Below are 17015 nucleotides of genomic sequence, written 5' to 3'. Positions count from 1 at the left end.
GTGAGGTTCGAGAAATGCTAAGTTCTTTTGATCTCCTCCTTGTGGATGTGGATGCATCCTCCTCCAAACTTCTCTCCAATTCCTCGAAATTTTGAGCTGTTCGTACAGTACGAGGCCTACCACTTCTCGCCATGTCGGATATTCCTTGTTGGTCCCTAAAACGAGCAATAATTCCTCGGATTGCTTTTGCCGAAGGAGAGTTTCTGGTGTTGTAATGACATCGATAGATGAGTTGAGTCTCCGAAATCGACTCATTGGATTTAAAGTACCACTCTATTATGAGGGTACGTTCCTTAGGGCTAATACGGCTCATGCTTGCTTCGGAAGGGGTCCTTTACTTATTCTGAAAAAACATTTTTTTTTTTAAATCAATAAATAAGTTATGAATTTTTAAAAATAGGACCCTTATTTTGGCCCACCCTGTATATATAACATTTTTTCTTTGTAAGGAAACATCATTTTGTTGGTCACTCTTGGCTACGAATGGAAACAAAGTTGATATAAAAAATATATCTTCGAGAAAATTATCTTTACTTTCATTATATTTCGCTTAGGATAAAATTCTTGAGTATCAAAACCTATCTCTTTACAACCCCCTCCTTTTCATAACCTATCATACTTTCATCAATCACAGTCCATTTTCTGTAGGCTGTTTTTGAACCCAGTCAATCGACAAATTCTTTTTTTTGGGGGGGGGGGGGCACAAACCATGTCCGACACGGATTTTTTTTCAAATTGGCCACGCTCTTAGATCTCCATGAAAGGAATTGAATGGCACTTGTTAAACATCTCAAGCTCAAGGGGTTCCTGAGATATGACCTTGACATTTTACAAAAGTGAATGTTTATGAAGAAGTGACCAACTTTATAAGACGATATCTCTGTTGTTTATGGACCTACATAGTTAATTCATATATCATTTTAAAGTACTTGGATAGATTTATAATTTTATCTGAATATTTTTTTAAGGGCAAATAAAAAATGTTAACCTTGACTTTAACGTTTAACATGAATTATCTCAAAAACCGTTCTTTCAATTTCTTTTAAATTTTGACAGAAGATTTGTCTATCTTATGACAGTATATATTCCAAATTTCATGATGGGCCTTTCACTAGAACTATCATTACAAGCGTTTTAAAGAAGTAGGCAAATTCAAAATGGCGGAACGTAGTACCTGCGACTTCATATAAAACATTTTGATATTTCCCAATATGGTCAAGTTTGATATCTTTGCAAAGCTATTTTGATGCTGATTAATATTTACATAAAGACCATGGTCAAAAAAGTAAATAAAAAAAAATTTGTTTATGAAACTGAATTTTCTTCATTTGTTTTTTGGTACTTGTGCACTTTTTGAACCATGCTGAAATAATAACGTTATTTTGGAAGCCATGCTCAAAATGTGGACAGGAGAGTGTTTCGTAACTAATGTGTACTTTCACCTAACAATTTAATAATAAAAAAGAACATATCGTAAAACTTTAAATTAAGCTGAAAATACAATTTGAAAAATAGTCTGGTTCAAAAAGTGCATAAGCACCGTTTTTTTTTAATGCACCATGGATTTTGTTATGGAAAAAGTGATATATAATAAAAAAAAAAAGAATTTTGAAAGGTGTGAAGGGTTTATTAAATTATACGATAAAACATGTGATTTCAATGGTCTACTAAAAGGCAATTTCTGTTGTTTATTGGTAATTTTTTTCAATGAAAAATTTTTAAAATGCATGTTCTTAAAAATTCTTGGCATGTTGAATTTTATGCAAATTATGGTTGAGAAATCAAAATGTTTTATGACTTTCATACTTTTCTTATACAACACAGATTTTGATACAAAAAATGATGTAATAAATATTTCTAAAAAGTGCGTTGAGATTTAATTAGGTTATAGTATCAAAAAAATAAACAACATTTGATGGCGATGCTAAACAGTTTCTTTGATATTTTTAGAAGTCTTAAGTATACACTGTATACACAAGAAATCAACATGTTCATTAGGATACATTTCAAAATGAAAAATCTGTTTTACTGAAACATTTTTATAATAATGAACATTAAAGTATTTATTTAGATTTTTCTTTCATAATCTTTCTTTCTAAAATATACGATTTTTCATCTCATTTTTTGAAAATTTATAAGATATTCCTGTTTCAGTTATTGGATCAACTTAGCTAAGAATATCAGAATATTTCAAAATTGATATATTTGGATGTGATGGATAATAGAAAGATGGAGAGGGTTCATTTGGTTTTAAAAATGTCACTTTCACCTCACCATTATCTGGATTTTTGTCACGTACACATCCTAACCAAGAATTCCTCTCATAGAGTGCTTTCACAAATCCGTTAAGGTCTTCGAACTCCATATTGTTCCGTTTTGTGATTCAAACTACTCTTCCTTTTTTTTGTGTTGACACTGTTTTTATTTCCACTTCTGAGAGACAGGAATGAAAGTATGTAATTTTTGTGTTCCTATAATCGTGGAGGAATTGCTAAATCTATCTTCTAAATGTTTGCTTCCTTTGTCCATTCTGTAGTTGAGGAATATAAGAAATGTATTCCAGAAATATTTTTTATTGCATAAACATACAGCTGCCTTGGCGTCATTATTTGTTCATTATAGGGTTGCTGCAGGCTAGCTTTTGCTGCTAACCTTTTTACAGTGCCACCTAACCTATCACATGGTCCTTTTCCATGGGAAGTATAAAAAAGTGCCAATCTGCATCAATACCAAAATCAGATTTATGGTTGCACAGATTTATAAAGTTTTTAAAATTTTTATAATGTGTAACAACCCCATCAGAGAAATATATCAGTTTTTGTACATTAAAATTTATAATTTCTTTTAATTTTTCTAAAACCTTTCTTTGAAACAAATGGACAACTACTGAATCATGCTTAAGACAATCAGATATTATAACAAAATTAATACGCTCAAGGTCAATTCTATTTCTATAGTAGCAGATGAATGGGTGCAATGTAGCTTGATCATTATTCCAATGGAATCCTTGAGCTGAATCTTGCAAAATAAATTAATAATTCTCAGAAAAATCTGCTATTGTTAAGACTTCACCAAACTTTAAAGAACCTTTTCTATCAGAATAAAATTTTGATTGTGCTTTGGCAATGAAATTATACTTCTTCAATTTTTGAAGGCCTGCATGGGAAGTTTCAATAAATTCGTCTGTAGATTGTGATGGAGTTTGTAGAATGGTGCTATCAGTTGATAACCACTGTTTGTATACAAAATCATCAATTGAGTTTTTTTGAAAAATGTCTTGCATATACAAAACAAAATCATCCATCAGTTGTTGCGAGATGAGCAGTCACCCAAGTAACAATTTGTTGATTCTTCATTGCATGTAACAGCAAGTTTGCATTGGTTGTAATCTGTCAAATGATGACTTTCTCCTTCAGTCAGTTTAGCCAGATGAGATCCTGTAATCATCAACGTTATATTCTGATGGATTGTGCAAATGCAAATAGAATGAGTCCCGGCACCACCTGCAAGCACGCATTCTTTTGGCCTAAGCTCGGTGAATTTAGAGAAGCCTATTTTCTCTTAGTGCTTTGATGTGAATAATTTAAATGCCTCTTTCAGGTTACAGAGAACAAGATATTTTTGTTCCTGAACCCGTTCCCCATCCTTTAAAACAGTCTTGTAATCATTTTTCCCAGGCATCACTCGACTGGCTTCTTCACTTTTGTAAAACTGCTTTACTTTATTAATTGTATCTTGTGGAAATCTAGTTTTTCGTGTATTTGGCAAAGATATGATTCCTTCCTCATTCACGAGTTTAATGAAATATATTTAAATCGATCGAAATTACTATTTATTATGAAAGAGTTCCAATAAATACAAAATATTTTTTTTTTACATTTTAAATGCACAAATTGGACAAAAATTTACTTTGAATTTGGAATTAAAAAATTAATCCTTTTTTGAAATAACGATTTTTTTCTCCGGTTGAATTGCGAAGGAAAAAATCTTCCTAAAAGTTAATTAATTTTTAAAAGATTGAAACTCCATTAATGCAAAATGTTCCATTACAATATAGATTTAAAAAACAAACAAACTGTGTTTAAATTTTATTTTAATATTAAGTTATAATATAAACACGACTCTTGCCATCTATTTCATCGCCAGATTAAAGATGATTGAAAAATATTATGGTGCGAAAAATTAACTATTTCAAAGATCACTACGGTTTCTAGTTCGTCCCTTTTTACCAAATAAAGTATGGACATCCATAATTAACCAAAGGAATAGTCGTAAATATTTAGTAAAACCGCATTTATAGTTGTTTATAATATTACTAATCATTAAACTGTGTAAAACTTAAAACCTAACAAAATTATAACAAAGATTATTTATTAGTTGCCAGCTGAAAAAAAAAAGCATTACGACGCTTCTGTCGTTCCACATTTCGTAAAGTAAACACAAGTCTGACGTCACGGGATTATGTACAGAATTCTTCACAAACGTTTCGAGGTCCTACAAAACACCCTCCCCTCTCCATGTTAAGAATGGCTTTCGAAATAATAACGTTATTTCAGCACAGTACCTAAAATACATAAGTACAAAAAATAGGCAAAAGAAACAAATTCATTTCTGTGTTTACAAAATAGGGTATCGATTTACTATAACGCCGTAACTAAAAAGTGAACAACCCTTCCAAATGTCGAAATGGGTTTGTATTACTGTACACATAGATTCGAAAAAGTTGACAAAAAACAAATATATAACAAATAAATGTTATCAAAGGCAAGATAAGTTACTTTTCTACCTAACTAGATATATTTTTCGTGTTTTTATTCAATGTAACATGTTTATTCAGCTAGAAAAGCATACAGTGTTTACCGATGTCTTGGAAAATTCAAAATGGCGCCCGACACTCTCTTTAACACGGTAAGTTCAGGAAAAGATGTTATAAATAATAAACTAAACAAAATACTGTTAGAAATTCGCTCATTATATGTTACCGTGACATAAGTTGACATATTCGGTGTTTTTTAATAGTATTTTTTTCTAGTTTATTATTTATAACACCTTTTCCCAAACTTACCATGTTAAAGAGAGTGTCGGGCGCCATGTTTAATTTTCCAATACATCGGTAAACACTGCATGTTTTTCGAGCTGAATAAACACGTTACATTGAATAAAAAAAAAATGTGTCCAGTTTGGTAGAAAAGTAACTTATCTTGCCTTTGATAATATTTATTTATTATATATTTGTTTTTTTGACAACTTTTTCGAATCTATGTGTACAGTAATACAAACCCGTCGAAATATTAACTTTTAATTTTTTTTCTTTAATAATCTTGCACATAAGTGTCCATTCAATAATAATCCATTGAAAAATACCAAGAAACTGGACGGAAACATATTTTTTAGTAGGGGTGACGCTCCTACAGGTTCACCATTTTAATAAAAATATCTACTAAAATTCTACATAAAATTAATGAAAATAGAACTTACATTTTTATGGTGACTGGCAAAATGTCAATCTTGTAGCATGAATTTTCTTGTCTGATCTGTTCCAAGTCAAACTCAACTGGCAAAACGATTTCAATAATATTATTTTTTATAATATTTATTGCTTTTTATCTTCACCAATACCTCTACTACGTATATAGAGAACTTATTTTTATAACAGGCAGTAGTCTCAAGTAAAGGGAGGGTGACTTCAACAATTAAAAGATGTCTAACATAGAGGGGATAAAAGTTTCACTTACTAAAAAACCAAAGTATTTTAATATCTTTTAGAACTTTCGTGTCAGATTTGTTTATGCTGAAGGACTGGACAGGAAAAAGTTCATGTTTTATGTTTTTTTTTCACACAGCTAAAATAAATCCACATCATATTTTTATGTTCTTAGCTTTTATTTTCATATAGCTTAAAAATAAATGTTCTAGGTATTATCTTCTAATACAAACAAAAGAAATGTTTAATATTTTTTAGAATCGTTTTGTCACATGAACATTGAAATATTACTTTTCATTGGTTTGTCACATATAAGTTTTCTGATTCCAATACCTAAAACAGTTCTAGATGTTCTAGATTCTGATTAACTGCCTTAGCACTAATTATTACACTATTTTCCATAACAAAATCTGTGTTGCATTAAAAAAAACAAGAACAAAAAATAAAACAAATGAAGAAAATTCAGTTTCATCAACAATTTTTCTTTTTTTGACTTTTTGACTATGGTCTTTATGTAAATATTAATCAGCATCAAAATAGCTTTACTTGACCATATTGGGAAATATGAAAATGTTTTATATGAAGTCGCAGGTACTACGTTCCGCCATTTTGAATTTGCCTACTTATTTAATACGCTTGTAATGATAGTTCTAGTGAAAGGACCATCACGAAATTTGAAATATATACTGTCATAAGATAGACAAATCTTTTGTCAAAATTTAAAAGAAATTGAAAGAACGGTTTTTGATATAATTCAGGTTAAACGTTAAAGTCAAAGTCAACATTTTTTATTTGCCCTTAAAAAAATATTCACAGATAAAATTATAAATCTATCCAAGTACTTTAAAATGATATATGAATTAACTATGTAGGTCCATAAACAACAGAGATATCGTCTTATAAAGTTGGTCACTTCTTCATAAAAATTCACACTTTTGTAAAATGTCAAGGTCATATCTCAGGAACCCCTTGAGCTTGAGATGTTTAACAAGTGTCATTCAATTCCTTTCATGGGGATCTAAGAGCGTAGCAAATTTGAAAAAAAATCCATATATACATATAAAATACATACATATATATATATATATATATACATATATATATATATACATTTCTGTAAAGTCTGACGAAGTTACTGGATCGTTAATACGATTCGGAAACCGAAACATGTGTAACTAAAACGATAAAACGGTAATAAAAAATAAAAAATATATGTATAACATTCCAGAAACGGTGTGTCATGGTAAACCACTGATGATCTCTGAAAACGTAGGACTATTATTAGTTCGAGAACGCAGGTTTGTTCAGCTATTTTAGGGATTAAATGACTTGCTGAGAAAATGATTTTCCTACGTAGGATAAAAAAATTTTTCTATAGTTTTCAAGGTTAATGAGCTTCCAAAACTAATATATATATATATATATATATATATATATATATATATATATATATATATATATATATATATATATATATATTTCTGTGGAAATATATTTTATTTCTTTATAATATACACCAATCCTTATTTAAGAAGCTCAATGTAATTACAGAGCAATATAATGACTGAATGACAAAAGTCTATATTCCAAATTACATGATGTTGACCATCTTACGATTTATTTCCTTAATTCAGTTGATACTTACAATTCTTGACAGTATCTGTTTCGTAGCACAAAATAAATCACTTAATTATTATATCAATCAGTGAATCTATGTTGCCCTTAACTCATCAGAAGAAATAGCAACAATCAATTCATCAAAAGAAATAAAGTGCGTTTTGACATGATTAAAAATCCGAAAATTGGAAGAGAAGCTGTAATTACCTTATAATATGTTTACATTACGAGATTTTTGGTGCCACCACCACCGTCTCCGCCATCTCCACTGCAACCGCCACCACCACCATTGCAGCTGCCACTACCACTACTGCCACCACCGAAGTCACCACCACTGCAACTGCTACCAACGCCACCCCCGCCACCACTTCTGGCTCCACCATCACCGTTACACTGCCACCGTCACCCCACCACCGCCGCCACCACTACCATCACCGCTTCCACAACACCACTACCACTGCCATCGTCGCCATCACTACCATCGCCGCCATTACTACCATTACCACCAGTACCGCGACTGCCACCACCACGACTACCTCCACCGCCACCACCACAACAATCACCATCATCATATCAATTAGTTATTGGCGTTTTGTGAGGGCCAACTAGGCCAATTTCTGTTGGGCGGTGTCTGTTTTTTTCCTGGATTTTCGATGGTGTGTAATTAATTTATAATAAAACAGTGTATTTCTATATACATTTGGAAAACTGCATAGTAATCTTCCAGAAATCATGTCACGATTTCAGAAATGATGTGGTGGTAGTGGTGGAGGACGAAGAACGATTAAGTGCTCTGGAGGCTTCCACGGATTACCAGATCTTCTTTTTTAGGCAGGGCTAGGGGGTAGTATCTGTTTTGTGGTCACAAGGTAATCTCTCGGGCATTATCTCCTCTGTTTTTTTAGGCGGGGGTGGGTGAGGGGAATACTGTTCATTTTGTTATCACAAAGCAACTGTTTCAAACATTATTTTCTTTTCTTTTGAAAAGACATTTCCAGCTATACCATAGCTGGAGGTTATTTCCCTTTAAACTATCAGTTTTTATTTCCCTGTTTAAATTTTATAGATGAAGATGACTATTTTATGCTTTCCAAAATCCAAAATATGATAAACTTTCAGGATAATCGTAACAACTTAGAATATTTGGTGTATTTTAAATAGTATGTGATTAAACCTTCCGCCGTTTTTTTTTTTTTTTTTAATTTATTTTTTATTTTTTTTTTATCTGGGAACGCCGGGTATGTACAGCTTGTCTTTTTTATATGAAGTTATATAATTATACGTACAGAATTCACTTTTAAACGACCAAACGAAGTAGTCCAGCGGGTTCAGGTCGGAGACGTGGATGGGAGGTCAGTGAGAGGAGGCTACAAAGTCATAGCACTCATTCTGAAGTTAAGCCTGGGTCTCTTTGGACTTGTGGACCGGCGCTGAATCCTGCTGCCACACTCAGTCTGTCAACGGCCACGTGGTTGCACCAGAGGATCACCACACTCTTCAGCACACCCAGATACACTTTGGTATTGACTTTCAAGCCGACTTTGAAGATGTGAGGTGGCATGATGTGGCCCTCACTTGAAACCTCACCAAAGGCCATAACCGTGGCCGAATACTTTGTTGAGCTGTCCTCTCAAGTGTTGAACTGTCCAGATTTGCATTTAGAGGGGGCTGGCAATGGGCCTGTTGTCATAACTTGGATTGGTAGAGAGCATGAGTTGCACGCGGCACATCTCCGATCTCGCATCTTGGACACTGTGTCACTTTCAGACATGATAGAAGGCTCCTATCAATCTTGGGATTTGTAGGTAACTGGCCAACTAGCAGATAGTAAGAAAACCGGGTTTCATCAAACAGAAATGGAATCATGTCGTTTTTTTCTATCGCGACAATTTTATTGTTTCACTCTGTATTATGTCGAACTCGGGAATCTTTTTGTTGTATTCAGGAATCTGCATGAAATTTCAAATGCAGAGACCCGAATAAAGAACTTGGTAAAATTCAGTTATAAGTAACACTGTTAAGAATGCTGGAGGTTTATCGTGTCACAATATGTTGAAAGTGATGTATCAACTTAAGGAAAACATAATTCACCCTCATTCAAGCTTGAATATAGCCGAAACCGTTAAAGAAAATTATTGTAAAACAGTAATTCATGTATTTTTTTTTTTTGTATGCTAATTTTTTTTTTTTTTCGGGTAACGTGTCTGATAGCGATGGCGAGAAAGTTGGTTTCCGTGTTCAGAAATTGCATTCCCTTAATTGAAGAAGTACTTGTTCTGACGGTGTATGTCCAAGCGCTGTTCCATCATTCTGCTATGAACAAAAGAAAACTGAAAACTGCTGAGTCTTTCAGCCTCATGCTCTTTTGAAAGGAACTGTGCCCTTCTATAACCGTTTTTTTTTTTTTGATGTTTTGAGCAAAAGCACAACCGTCTATACGTCCGAGTTTGATTTTTTTTTATCTCTATTGTTTTGTTAGTCTTGCCTTTTCCCCAATAAAACCAACCCGCCTTCCGTTTCTTTTTCTTCCTCTCCCAGTCCTCGCATATCCACAGCAGAAAGAGCAAACCTTCTGTCTTTTAGAGATAAGTGCATTAGAAGAATTACTGCTACAAAAACAATTTAACTGTCTGAACTAACGCACGAAAATGAATAACTCACACAACTTCCAAACACTGCAACTTTGTAAATATATATGTGAGTTGTGTTTCATTAATTCTCATAATGTGGCGATTCCAATATGTTTCCAAATTCCGATACAATTACCGATTCTGTTCTAAATTCTCGATGTCTATACAATTAGCGATTGCGTTTCTTTTTAACTTATTTTTCGGGTTACCTGCAAAACCCATGCAATATATGCATATATTTTCGCAAACGTAAAAAATACACTTGTATGGATGATCTATACATATTAGTTTTACTGGTTGTTTAAAATCAACAAATATTTTATCTTTAGTAGCTGCAATGAAAGATTTTGTTTTAAACAAATAAAAACAATTAAAAGAATCGATTTTTTTGGGCGGGGGGGGGATCCTAATACAAATTCTGATATTTCTGATTTCCGCTAATCGTCCCAACACTAGTTCATTCTATTTATATCCATTTCTTTTCCCACACCTCTTTTTTTTTTTTCTTTTTTTTTTTTACTTATAATCGTAGGTTATGGCAAGAAAAACCAAAAGCTTTTCGTCTATTTTAGTCATTCTACGGTTCATGCAACAAATAACCGATAAAGGCGAACAAGTACTTTAAGCAAAAGGCGCTAAATCTTGTGTTTAATGAAGACGGGTGTAAAATCCTTTATTTGATTTACCTTGCAATCCGATTGGTCGGATAACGCATGACGTATAGTTAGTTCCGAGTGAATGACTATTACATTATTTCAGGCATTCTATATTATAAACTGAGGTTAGTGTATCTAATCAGATTTTAGGTTTAGTTTTGCAACAATGTTTACAAGGATGGGTCTGGAAATGAGGTAAAACGGGATACCCCCCTCTGATAGGTAATTAATTTGTTGTGTAAAAAATCGTCACGCTTTATATGAGTGTAAAGGTGTGCTGTTTTCCTGAACATAGTATAAAATGGAAGGGGGGGGGGAACTGGCAGTATCAAACCGTCCTCTTGTCGATATGTTTTTTTTTTCCTTTCCTTCCTCAACTTGCAATAAATCCTCGTGTATTCGATATTATTTTCGACCGTTCGTTCTCGTTCTAAGCCGTCCAACAAAAAAACTCAACTCAACTCTCATGCTTTAGAATTCGTCCCATTTAACAGTTACCAATTGTGTACATATGCAAACTGATGTCATACGTTCACCAATGACCGACATACAAAATCATGATTGTTTTTTCTTTTCTACATTTTCTGCTGGCATTTCACTGGCTAAGCAAACACGAGGTCGTTTGCGAGAGTGATATTTTCTATTACACATAGCCAGAGCTGGGCCGAAATAGTTTTTGCTAACTCTATTTTATCAATCATAAAAGGAATATAATATATGAAATTTTATAAAACACACTATTCAAAAGTGTTCGTAGATTGGAATGATGATGTAATAATAGCGTATTATACAAACTCGCACACACACACACACACACACACACACACACACACACACACATATATATATATATATATATATATATTATATATATGTTTCAGGTATCCACATAAAATATAAAATGATATATTTTATTTATGATTTTCAGTATTTACTTCAATACTGCTCAAAACATGAGTAGAGCTAGTTAGTAAGTAATAAAATATATTTGTGTAATACCACTCTGGGTGGAATCTCCTCGTACACACAGGCAAGAAAATGTGCACTGACCCTAAATCCCGGTGGCTACATTTTTAACTCTGTCTAGTGGTGGACCCTTCAAGGGTGACCAGACTTTCGCTGGAAAATACCGTTCAGATGCTAAGAACACACAAAACGTGCACGACCCTAAGTCTGTGTGGCAACACTGCGTCCTTTGGTCGGCTGTACGTCGCTTCCACTTCATACTGGGTTCTCTTCTCATAATGGCTTTGTTTTCGTCTTCACCGTCTGGGCGTCAGGGTAAATCTAAAATCAACCGCATCTTCAATTCGACAGGCAATCAACAAATAAAGAAAACGCCAGTGATCATTTTTCTTATATATAAAAAAAAAAAAAATAATTATTGATTGAAAGTTATAAAACTCTGATCATTCATAAGTTGTGACTAATTACAAATGCTCTGGGGAATGACGGCTTCCATTAGTAAAGTCATGCTTGGTTTTTTTTTTTTTTTTTTTCACAGTATAGATTCAGAGGCTTAAAATAGAGTGAAACTTAAGTCTTGACTGGTGTGAAAGCCCCAGGCAGTTAGCAGAGTGTGTCTTAAGTAAGGGGTTTCTTTCTGGCTGATGTAGAAGCCCTAAGCAGGCGGCAGAGTGTATCTTAAGTCAGGGGAGTCTCTTGGTCTGGTGTGAAAGTTCCAGGCAACTAGCAGAGTGAAGAGACAAGCATAGTTTCCCAGAGTAATTGTATTTAATCACAACTTATGAACGATCAGCATTTCGTAACTTTCACTGAATAATAATTTTTTTTTTGTTTATAAGAAAAATAACCACTGGTTTTTCTGTATTTGTTGATTGCATATCGAATTGAAGGTACAGTTTATTTCAGATCTACTCTGACGCCAGACGGTAAAGACCAAGCCATTGTAAGAAGAAAACCCAGCACGGTTGAAGCGACGTACAGCCGGACGAAGTAAAGTGTTGACACACAGACTTAGAGTTGTGTACATTTTGTATGTTCCGAGCATCCGAGCGGTATTTTCCATTGATCAGTGAGGGTCTGGTCACCTTTGAAGGGTCCACCACTAAAAAGAGTTAAAAGTGTAGCCACCGGAACTTAGGGTTAGTGCACATTTTCTTGGTTGTGTTTATAAAGAGGACTCGCCAAGGGTAGTATTACATTTTTTTTTTTTTTTAAATTTTTTTTTAATTACATTTTCACCCCAAACAAGGCACATTGCCACTTTGGTGTAGGGGGCTACTATCAGGGGAAACATCTACTCGGGTACTATGTAAGGATAAGGGCAGCAAGATGTTGGTTCACGTTGCACTTGAACTTATGCATGTCAGTACAGTTGGGGAAGCAGTGACCCGGAATGGAATTCCAAAGTCTAGCAGTTCTGGGGAAGAAACTACTGGAGTAGAAGGATCTTTTACATCTAGGGATCTCTACAGTGTGGGGGTGGGATTTTGCAGCTTGTCGGGTCTGTCGAGGGTGTTCACGTCGTGGGGGCACAAGTGCTTGCAGTTCTTCAGAGCATTCACCATTATAATACTTGTAGAATAGGCAGAGGGATGCAACGTTTCGACGATGGGACAGAGGCTGAAGTTTTGATGCCAGTTTAGGGCCTATCAGATTTGCGACTCTCTTTTGAACCCTGTCAAGGAGCGAGAGACAAGTAGCCGATGCACCGGCCCAAATATGACAGCAATACTCCATACATGGGCGAATAGTGGCCTTATAGAGGTACAGGATACTTTCGGGTGTTAAAAGTTTTCTAGCACGGTAGAGAGAGCCCACCTTCCTTGCAGCGGCCCTGGCAATGCCCTCGATGTAACTGTTCCAACTCATGTTTCCAGTGAACGTTAGGCCAAGGAGCTTGAGAGACGTACTCTCAGATAAAGAGTCGTTGGCCATTGCTATAGGTGGTAGAGAAGGTTTCTTGTAATTATTGGATGAAACCAGTTTTGTCTTGGTGGCATTGAACGTTACCATCCATTTTTGTCCCCATTCCACTACTGATTGGAGGTCATCCTCTAGTGTTTCTGCCATTACTTTAGATATATGTTCGTTTGTTTTCCTGTCGTGCCTGCTATAGAGTGTGGTGTCATCAGCATATATCCCCATCTCAGAGGCAATCTTGTCGGGGAGGTCATTTATGAATATCAGGAACAGCAGAGGTCCCAGGATAGATCCCTGGGGCACTCCCGCATTTATATCATATTGTTTAGATGTACGACCGTCGAGGACAACCTGGATTTTTCTCTTATCTAAGAAGGATTTAATTACGTTAAGTATTCTACCAGTGATACCGTAAGATCTAATCTTCCTGAGGAGACCCTCATGCCACACCCTGTCAAAAGCCTTAGATATATCTAGAGCTACCGCTCGTCCCTCTCCCGCTTTGTCCAGTGAATGGTATATGCGTTCAGAGATTACAGTGAGGATGTCTGCCGTGGAACGGGCTTGTCTAAATCCATATTGACGGTCGGTCAGAAGTTTAGCATCTGTAAGGTGCTGGACTAGAGCATGATTAATTAAGGTCTCAAATATTTTGGCAAAAGTGGGAGGAGGCTAATAGGGCGATAATTTAATGGGTCAGTTCTTTCGCCAGAATTCTTGAATACTGGTACTACAGAAGCAGTTTTCCAACAGCTCGGAAAGCAAGATTCATTAAGGCATTTGTTGTAGAGTTTGGAGAGAACTGGAGCTACTTCGGCTGAGCACTTTTTTAATAGCACAGCTGGGATGAGGTCGGGTCCACATGCTTTGGCGTGACCAGGATCTCACACGAACGAGTGACCATGAACATTTATTTTCAAGAGCGTGAAACCGTTTTTTATTTTATTTATTTTTTTTTTTAGGAAAATAAAAATAGTAAAAATAAAAAAAAAAACGGTCAAAGAAAAAATCGAAAAAGATACATTTTACTGGCATCGTGATTTACAGGATATCATAATCTTGTGATCGATTCGACTGGGTGTTAACTGACAATTTTTTCTCCAACAAATCTTTTTTTGTTTAAAAGAAGAGAAAATAGAAAGGGATAGAGAGAGTAAAAATAAAAAAAAGAAAGGAAGTAAATATAATTCTTTTTTTCTTTTAAATTTTCAGAGCATAGCCAGACCGCAAACTTTGGTCTATTGACCATAGGGTTTAAAGCCAGCTTGCCAAAACAACCACCCAGCAGCATAAGACAACAAAAGAAGCCGACAGCCCGGAAGAAGGTAAGTCACTTTTTGTACCCTTGTTACTCAGTTTTGTCGTGTGTCTGTGCTTAAATTTAAGATTCAACTTTGCACGTTGAAAGTAGTTTTGTTGTCAGGTGGCAGAAGATACAATAGAGGGATAGATGATGGACTTTCAAGAGCAAGTGGTGGAGAATGAAGTAGATGAAAGCCATGCAGTAGGTGAGGGGGGCTGAGAGCTTAGTAGGTTTACAAGTGACTCTAGAATAGCCACTGTGCAGGCTAAGCATACCCTCATATGGGGGAGTCACTATGGGTTTAAAAGAATGGTTAGCTACAATTTAAAAGAAGGGGCTAGTATATGGCCTGACTGATTGGGAAATGGTGTTGTTGGCATATGATGGGCCGACAGGGTTGGCTTCAGATTTTATTTGTAGATGCATAGAGAGCAGGCCGTGGATAGTCTGGTCCGAATTTCAGGAGCAGTTGTAACGAAATTTTGTCAGCGAAAAGACCACTGTGCAGTCTGTGCAAGAGCTATCCTATATAAAAATGGATAGAGAGGAGTTAGCAATGTTCGCATATCTGGTTGCAGAGCATCGTGGCATGGCCATCACGCAGACCATGCTAACTGACACGATAGTGGATGCATTGCAATATGAAGGGGCCAAGATGGAGGTTCTAAAGGATAGCTTACTAGCGAAAATATTAGCAGCAGCCGTTAAAGTATGCATGCAAATTATCAAGTGTGCATACGCTGACCTTACAGGAAGAGGAAGGAGAGAAAAAGAATAAAGAAAAAGGACAGCACGTGATCGAGCAAGAGAAGCAAAGTGTGCGCTGGGGAAGATGGACGTGTGAGTCAAGAGCGAGAAAGCATTGCCTAACGCCAGTATCAGGTTGCGGAGACAGAGACTTTTAAAAAGCACATGTTATATGGCACAGCGTTGTAAAATGTGTGTGTGGAAAGAATTTTGAAAAATAATGAAATGCGTTCTTTTGGAAGAAGCACGAATAAATGAATTTCATTTGCAATTTAAAAAAAAAAAGTCGAGTTGAATTTTTATTTCTTTCCTTTTTATTTGTTTGTTTCTTTGTGACGATAACAGAATGTGTGCATCCGATAGTTAAAATAGAACTGTTAAAAAGTAACAGCCACGTTACATACCTTCTTTACAACAGACTTGGCAGCATGTTCTTATTCCACAAAAATAAGAATGTCAGAATAAACACTTTATATGTTACAGTCTCGTAAAGGGTGTTATCGGCCTTGGTCAAAACGCTGTTCGTTAATTCCGTTCAGTCTTTTTTCACAATTATTTTAAACCTTTGTATTTAATAGTCACCTAATTATGCATTATTTGAATTGTTCAAATTACTGTTCTTATCTTGAATTTTATTAATAATTTCATTGTATTTTTTAATTAAGATATTTTGTTCAACCTTCTAACTAGGCTCATCTCAATTAGTGACATGCCATTTTCACTTAGTATCAAATTGTATTTCACATTTTCATCATATTTCATAATTAGATACTTCATTCAGCTATTTTTATTAGTTGCGGCATTACTTATTACTATTTATTAAATATCACATGTATATATTCATGTATATCTTAATGGTTCTTATAGATCAATGGTGGAAAAATTTAAGATGAGAACAGTAGTCTGAACAATCCAAATAATACATATTATACCACTCATTATCCAAAGAATTAGAAATAGTTATCATAAATTTTGAAATATCAGTTTCACATTTAAATATGTTCATTGAATTGATCCATTTAAAGAATATACATTTTATTTTTGAATATTTCGAATATATTTATATCATATATACTATGCAATACGTTGAATATGAACAGTTCGAATGTTTGGAAAAACACCGTGCTTCAGAATCATCCAAATAATCGAGTTATCTCCCTTGAATAATTCTTACAACGTTAGAGAAACACGCCTTCGTCTCTGAAAGTAATAAAACCCAGCCCACGCCTATGCAGAAGTGTTAAGAAGATATATTCTATTTCTTACTTTCCTTTAAGGTCATCGGACGTGTCCAGCTTGCTACTAGATTTGAATGATTTTAAAATTATGATGCTTTGTTTTTCATGTCACAGCAACCAAGATAAAATGTAAAACATATTTACTTATACATTGTTAACACATTTTCCTATCTATAATCGTGACAAAATATGTGTTTCTCTAATTGTGTTGTGATGCTTGATGCTAATGTATTG

The sequence above is a fragment of the Euprymna scolopes genome, chromosome 3 (genome assembly GCF_053919585.1).
Source record: "Euprymna scolopes isolate OS-2025 chromosome 3, ASM5391958v1, whole genome shotgun sequence".
NCBI classification, from domain to species: domain Eukaryota; kingdom Metazoa; phylum Mollusca; class Cephalopoda; order Sepiida; family Sepiolidae; genus Euprymna; species Euprymna scolopes.
Note: the sequence above shows the minus strand (reverse complement) of the source record.